Source organism: Rhinopithecus bieti, unplaced genomic scaffold, assembly GCF_001698545.2.
Source record: "Rhinopithecus bieti isolate Rb0 unplaced genomic scaffold, ASM169854v2 scaffold_5476, whole genome shotgun sequence".
Classification (NCBI taxonomy): Eukaryota; Metazoa; Chordata; class Mammalia; order Primates; family Cercopithecidae; genus Rhinopithecus; species Rhinopithecus bieti.
Window position 1 is genome coordinate 3,323,725 of NW_016805433.1, and position 8,033 is coordinate 3,331,757.

Consider the following 8,033-nt stretch of genomic DNA (forward strand, 5'->3'; position numbering starts at 1 on the left):
TTGCCTCGGCCTTCCAAAGTGCTGGGATTATAGGCATCAGGCACTGTCCCCAGCTGAGATGCTTTTATTTTTAAAGAGGATACCTCAGATATCAAATGCATTTCTTTTTTTTTTTCCTTTTTGAGACAGGGTCTCACTCTGTAGCACAGTGCAGTGACACAATCACAGCTCACTATAGCCTTGAACTCCTAAGCTCAAGCAATATTCTCACCTCAGCCTCCCGAGTAGCTGGAGCTACAAGCATGTGCCACTATGCCCAGCTAAATTTTGTTTTTAAAATTTTTTGTAGAGACGGGATCTTGCTATGTTGCCCAGGTTGATATTGAACTCCTGACCTCAAGCAATCCTCCCACGTCAGCCTCCCAGAGTATTGGGATTATATACTCTCCCAATTATATAGCCACTGCACCCAGCATCAAATGCATTTCTGGTGGCATTCAGGCAGATGGATCTGGCAGTGAAGGACTGGCAAGGGGGTCCTGGTTACTGGGTGGAAGGGTTGATCCTTCTTAACAGTCAGTCCTGGCCAGGTGTGATGACATGCACCTGTAATTCCAGCTACTCAGAAGGCTGAGGCGGGAGGATCGCTTGAGCTTGGAAGGTCCAGGCTGCAGTGAGCTATGATTGCACCACTGCATGCCAGCCTGGGTGACAGAGCAAGACCTCATATGTATAAAAAACCGGTCAGTCCTTGGAGGCCACACTTCAGAGCCATTTCTATTTTTATAGCTTCTTCCCTTCTCTGCTTTAAACGTAAAGGAAGCACAGGGGGAAAGTACCAGCAAAGGTAAATTAGCACCCTCAGCTTCTCTTAAATTCTGTAGAACACAGCAAGGCAGGGGCAGCGAAGACAGTGTTGTGAAGGAGATGGAGTCATCTTTGTGACCAGTTTCCTATTCTTGTTGTTAATGTGCTGACACCTGTATCTGCTGATTACTGACTGACCCATATGAAAATTAATTCACATTTACCCCATTTCAGGGGACCTATGGGAAAATAAAGTCTTTTTTTTTTTTTTTTGGAGATAGGGTCTCACTCTGTCGCCCAGGCTGGAGTACAATGGTTACAATGGTGTAATGTCGGCTCACAGCAACCTCTGCCTCCTGGGTTCAAGCGATTCTCCTGCCTCAACCTCCTGAGCAGCTGGGATGACAGGCGTGTGCCACCATGCCCAGCTAATTTTTTATTTTTAGTTTCACCATGTTGGCTAGGCTGGTCTCAAACTCCTGGCCTCAAGTGATGCACCGGCCTCAGCCTCCCAAAGTGCTGGGATTACAGGTGCGAGCCACCATGCCTGGCCAGAAAAGAAAGTCTTAAAATTAATTTCAACAAATTCTTAGTCCCTGATGGTATTTTTTTATATCAGCTTTTAATGATGACAATGGACTAAAGCTTTCAAAGGCAGGAACTGCTGGTTTATCTTCATCATCTTTTGAGTATAACTTTCTGATGTAAGAATTAATTATTTCACAAATCTTTGCTTGTCAATCTTAACTTCTACACAGGTTAAGATTCTATTAGTCTTTATCTTTTCCAAATTAATAATGTAGATGCCAAAAGAAAAGACATCTTTTAACTCAATTTTCATTTTATTATAGCAAAACTACTTTATATATTTAAGAGATGAATTTTAAAATTATAGTCATATTGAAAGAAAAAAATGAGAGCAAGAATACTTATTAGGTGCTCCCTTATAAGTAAAAGGGATATTTATGCCTCTTATTTATTTTAATTTTTTTCTAATATACTTACTATGAAATTATATACAATGAGATATAAGCATAAAAAAGAATTGCCGACTGAATCACAAAGTTTGCTTCCAGAGGTTCTTTTTATTAACCAGTTCATTAAACCAAGCCTATTGCCTGCACAGATCATGCTAACATTTATGTAACATCTTGTCACATTATGATCAATCATTTCTGTTGTTATTTATGTACTTTTTCTCTCCCCTGTTAGACTGTGGGCTACCTGAGGAGATTTCTGTTATGTTCACCATATTCTATATCCCCAGAGCGTTTATACCCCTGGCATAAAATAGACCTCATAAATATAATAATCGTATGTTGAGTAAACAAATCATATCACTAAGCACCTGAGATAAGTTCATTGCGATAGCTGAACAATGAATTTGGCAAGGTTTCTAGGCAGTTAAGGATTAAGGAAAAACATATTGGTCTATGTAAATTTTCTTCTAACTAAAAACAGCATGTGCGTAGAGACAGTTTTTCTTGAACTAAACTCGAAGACATTGAGTAACAGAAATGACCACATCTGTGGTTTCGCAGGACAACCAAATGGCTATTCAAAGGAATTATTTTATAGACCCTCTGTAAAAGTTTGTTACATTTAACTAATAAGAATGTTGTCTCAGATAACAAATTATATGGCCCAGGTGCATTGATAGCAGTTAACCAAGATCATTTAGTGTTTAATTGCTTAAGCTTTGAGTCAGAAAGATCTGGGTTTGCATCCTGGCTGTACCATTTAGAAGCTGTGTGATATGGGCAATTTACTCACTCCCTCTGAGCCTGTTTCCATGTCTGTCAACTGTGACACTAATTGCTAATCATAAATGTATGAATTAATGAGATAATTTATGTTATCCTTCTAACAATAAGTAAATGCTCAAGTACTATTCGCCAGCAATATGGAAACAAAACTAGAGGAATTTGAAAGAATCAATAATAACCATAATGATAAATCAGTTTTTTCCCAATCTCAAGTCCTTAAATAAGCATTATGTGAGTGGTATCTCTCAGTCAATTCTTAACTAAATTTTTCTGGTCAGTATGGGAAATGAAGAAATTTTATGTTGATAGCTAAGGAGAGAGTATGTTTTAGATACCATGTAGTAGGGAGCAAATTTGTTCTAATAGGAAAGAAAAATATCCAGACTTGTCTTTTGATCCAAACAGGATTTTCATTCAATCAGAAGTATAGGCAGCAAGAGTGCTTGGGGATATAATCAAACTCTTTTATCAAAACTTAAACAAGGCTGGGAGTAGTTGCTTACGCCTGTAATCCCAGCACTTTGGGAGGCTGAGGTAGTTGGATCACGAGGTGAGGAGCCAGCCAGTTCAAGACCAGCCAGTTTGAGATGAGCCTGACCAACACGGTGAAACCCCATCTCTACTAAAATTACAAAAATTAGCCGGGCGTGGTGGTGCGCACCTGTAATCCCAGCTACTTGGGATGCTGAGGCAGAACTGCTTGAACCTGGGAGGCAGAGGTTGCAATAGCTGAGATCTCGCCATTGCACTCTAGCCTGGGCAACAGAGCAAGACTCTATCTCAGAAATAAAAGAAAAAAAAATCTTTAAATAAGTACTCAATTGACATTCCGAGTGCCACCTAACAAGAAAGAGCAGCAGAAAACTATGAAAACTATGTCATCCTGATGGACTGCCAGATGAGTCAAGCAAAAAAAATGCATCTCCCAAGGTAGTGAATAAATTGAGATGCCTTTTAGATCTGCTTAAGGGCTCTGTTAAAATGTTGCAAACTTGGCTAGATATGGTGGTTCATGCCTGTAATCCCAGCACTTCAGGAGGCCAAGGTGGGTGAATCACCTGAAGTCAGGAGTTCAAGACCAGCCTGACCAACATGGTGAAACCCTGTCTCTACTAAAACACAACATTGGGCATGATGGTGCGTGTCTGTAATCCCAGCTATTTGGGAGGCTGAGGCAGGAGAATCACTTGAACCCTGGAGATGGAGGTTGCAGTGAGTCAAGATCACTCCATTGCACTCTAGCCTGGGCAACAAGAGCAAAACTCCATCTCAAAAAAAAAAAAAAAAATGGCCAGGAGTGCATGGTAATCCCAGCACTTTGGGAGGCTGAGGTGGACGAATCACCTGAGGTCAGGAGTTTGAGACCAACCTGGCCAATGTGGTGAAACCCCATCTCTACTAAAAGTACAAAATTAGCCAGGCATGGTGGTGCGCACCTATAGTCCCAGCTACTCGAGAGGCTGAGGCAGGAGAATCGCCTGAACCTAGGAGGCGGAGGCTACAGTGAGCTGAGATTGTGCCCCTGCACTCCAGCCTGGGCAACAGGAGCGAAACCCTGTCTCAGGAAAAAAAAAAAATGTTGCAAACTACCTACAGAGTACAACTCTTCAAGTTTGGGAGTAATGACCAGTAAGACATTTGTCAGCAACTCCTCAATGGGTCTGATTGTTTCTTAGGACAACATTTGTTATAAGAAACCACAGAGGCTTGGACGGTGACTTACACCTGTAATCCTAGCACTGTGGGAGGAGGCGGGAGGATCGCTTGAGCTCAGAAGTTTGAGACCAGCCTGTGCAGCATAGTGAAATCTCATCTCTACTAAAAGAAAAAAAATAAATAACCAGATGTAGTGGTGCTTGCCCATAGTCCCAGCTACTTGAGAGGCTGAGGCAGGAGGATCACTTGAGCCCGGGAAGTCAAGCGCTGCAGTAAGCTGTGACAGTATCACTGCATTAAAAAAAAAGGCCAGGCATAATGGCTTACACCTATAATCCTGTAGTCCCAACTCTCTGGGAGCCTGAGGTGGGAGCATCACTTGAGGTCAGGAATTCAAGACCAGCCTGGGCAACACAGCAAGAACTTGTTTCAATCAATCAATCAACAAATAGTGCTATATTACCAGACCCTCTATGAAGTATTTTATAGGTTGTTTTATTAAATCTATACAATAGTTCCATGAGAGAGTCATTATTATTTTCAAAATGTAGATTAGGAAAGTAAAATTCACAGTGATGAATTAATTTGTTTCAAACCATTTGGCTGGTCTGGGGATAATAGGTATTTAAACCCTGTTATGTCTAATTCCAAAGCCCTGCATACCATTCACCATACTCTACAGTCTTTCCACTAGAGAAAATAATAATAATAGTGCTTCCAACACATGAGCCACTTTTATATATCTTGAGCTAGTACTTGGTTGTGCTACCTTGGGCAAACAATTTAATCTCAGCTTCCTCATCTCTGAAACGGGAATGATAACAATAGCGGCTACCTCAAGGGGTTGTTGTAAAACTTAAGTGAGGCATATATGTAACATTTGGAACCGTGCCTGGCACATGGTAAGAGCTCAATCAATGTTTGCCATTTTGATCTCATTCAGTGTTTTAAAAATAGATTAACAAAATAGCTTTTGGTAGTCTCAATTGCTAATTGTAACTTGGTCTGGAAAATTCTATCTATTTGTTTTCAAAGATATGAAACAAAGATAGTGGCTGACCAGGCCTACCCTCATCTCTATTCCCAAAAGGTTGACAAGACTGGCATCAGCCAATCTACTGATGTATCACAGAAGGGGAAACTTATTGGTGAAGTCTGAGTATGATAGAAAATCCTCAGAGCTCAGGAGATTTATCAGACGTTGAAGAGAGCATCTATCTTCATGGAATCTTTTTTTTTTTGGACAGTGCTTAAGAAGGACAGAAGATTGGGCACTTTGGATGGAGAGAATATTATCAGATAAGGGGCCAAGTGAAGGCTGCTGTCAAATGCATACCTTACTTATTGGTCACCAATTTTGCAATTCTGATTCTCAGCAGTTGCTCAGAGATCCTTTTCCACTGGCCCCTGCGACATAGGCAATTCATAAATGTTGGGAACTTGTGTCTCTGGAGATGAACTGGGGCAGAAAACAGATTATCAAAGCTGGGCACCCCTTTACCACTTAGGACCTTGCATTTTATCCCTAGAAAAAAAAATGTTAAAGCAAACTATGCTAGTGCACCATTCTAGCCGTGATGACCTCATACACGTGCACACACACACACACACACTCCACATACACGGACAATAACAATAGCCCAAGCCTCAGGGAACAGAGCTCTTAGCCATTTAACTAGAAATGGAAAACATATCAAGTTCCGATAGCAGGAAAACAGCCACCAAAAAGCCCCTAAATATACCCAACAGAATAAATATCCAGGCCGCCTTCTTCCCTTCTCCTTAGATGTATTGTAGCAGAGAACTTCTAGCGTCAATTATATTGTCCCACTCTCAGAATAATTCTTTTTTTTTCTTTCTGAGACTGAGTCTTGCTGTATCACCCAGTCTGGAGTGCAGTGGCACGATCTCAGCTCACTACAACCTCTGCCTCCTGGGTTCAAGCGATTCTTCTGCCTCAGCCTCCTGAGTAGCTGGGATTACAGGTGCCCACCACCATGCCTGGCTAGTTTTTCTATTTTTAGTGGAGATGGGGTTTCACCATGTTGGCCTGGCTGGTCTCAAACTCCTGACCTCAAATAATCCTTCCGCCTTGGCCTCCCGAAGTGCTGGGATTACAGGCGTGAGCCACCGTGCCTGGCCTCTCAGAATAATTCGAATGGCGGTGGGGTGAGGGGCAGGTCTCAGACCCATCAGAAATGGAATAGCCTATCACGGTAGACCATTAGTGGAGGGGAGAATTTCGGAAAGTTGGAATCTTTTGGCAAATCTAAAGTAACATTTCATTTTCATGGAGGACTAGTCTTCATTATTCCATTCCTTCTGCAGATCCAGATGTCACAGACAGGAGTACAGGAAGACAGGATCAAAAACATCAGCCAATAGCAAAGGAACCATTTATTATTACACAACCTAATTGAATACATATATTTTTTCTTTTTTAAAATTCTTTTCTTTTCTTGTTTTAAAATACATGGGGTCTCATCATGTTGCCCAGGCTGGTCTTGGACTCCTGAACTCAGGTAATCCTCCCTCCTCCATCTCCTAAAGTGCTGGGATTACATCACTCCCTGGGGCATGTCCTCATCGGCACTTTTGAAGACTATTAGCCACAAAGCCAGGCTATATAGTGGGAAAAGCAGTGAGGACATGGAGAAGGCATTATCAACTGTTAAAACCCAAGCTTAGGAGCATACACATCATTTCTACTCATGCTCTGTTGGCAAGAGCTTAGCAATACAGCCACAGCTCAATGTTCAGAAGACTGGGGACCGTATTGCAGGAAGGCAGCCATATGCCCAGGAAGGAGAAGAGAATGAATTTTGGTGGGTAAATAATAGTCTCTGCCAAGGGGTATTCTCCTTCCCGGACTGACTGGGCTTTATCCCTAGGGCAGAAGGAATGATGTATCTGCTTGGGGAGTTTGGGGGAAAAAATGGGCAAGAAAGCCCAGTCCCTTCTTGGATTCCCTTTTCTTCAAACTTGCCTGTCCAGGTCTGCATTCTGATTTGCTGTAGGTGGGGAGAGGCATGTGCCTGCCCAGGAGGGCTTTGTTAGTCAGAGGTGAAGTTCACTGCAGATACAAAGACAAGTTCTCCAACCTTTCTTATCTGTAAGAAAGGTGATATTTTGATTTCCATATGTCTGTCCCCTGAATCTCTTCTCCAATTGGTTTCAAACTCAGGCAGGAAAAATGGGCTTTATTTACCAGTTCCCTGGAACCCAACAAGTAGATAGAATTCTTCACCTTCCTTGCTCATGAAAGTATCCTACACTCATTGTAAAACTGTGTCTGAACCAGGTGAGGTGGCTCATCCAACAATCCCATCATTTTGGGAAGCTGACGTGTAAGGGTCGCTTGAGGCTGGGAGTTTGAGACTAGCGTGGGCAACATGGCAAAATCCATCTCTACAAAAAATTTAAAATATTAGCCAGGCTTGGTGGCTCAAGCCTGTAGTCCCAGCCACTTGGGAGGCTGAAGTGGAAGGATCGCTTGATCCTGGGGGTCCTGGATGCAGTGAGCCCTGATCATGCCATTGCACTGAAGCCTAGGTTACAGAGTGAGACTCTGCTCAAAAAAAGAAAAACAAGGCTGAGGCAGTGGCTCACACCTGTAATCCCAGCACTTTGGGAGGCCGAGGCGGGTGGATCACCTGAGGTCCAAGACCAGCCTGGCCAACATGGTGAAACCCCATCTCTAGCAAAAATACAAAAATTAGCTGGGCATGGTGGCAGGTCCCTATAATCCCAGCTACTTGGGAAGCTGAGGCAGGAGAAATGCTTGAATCCAGGAGGTGGAGGTTGCAGTGAGCTGAGATTGTGCCACTGCACTACAGCCTGGGTGACAGTGAGGCTTGGTATCAA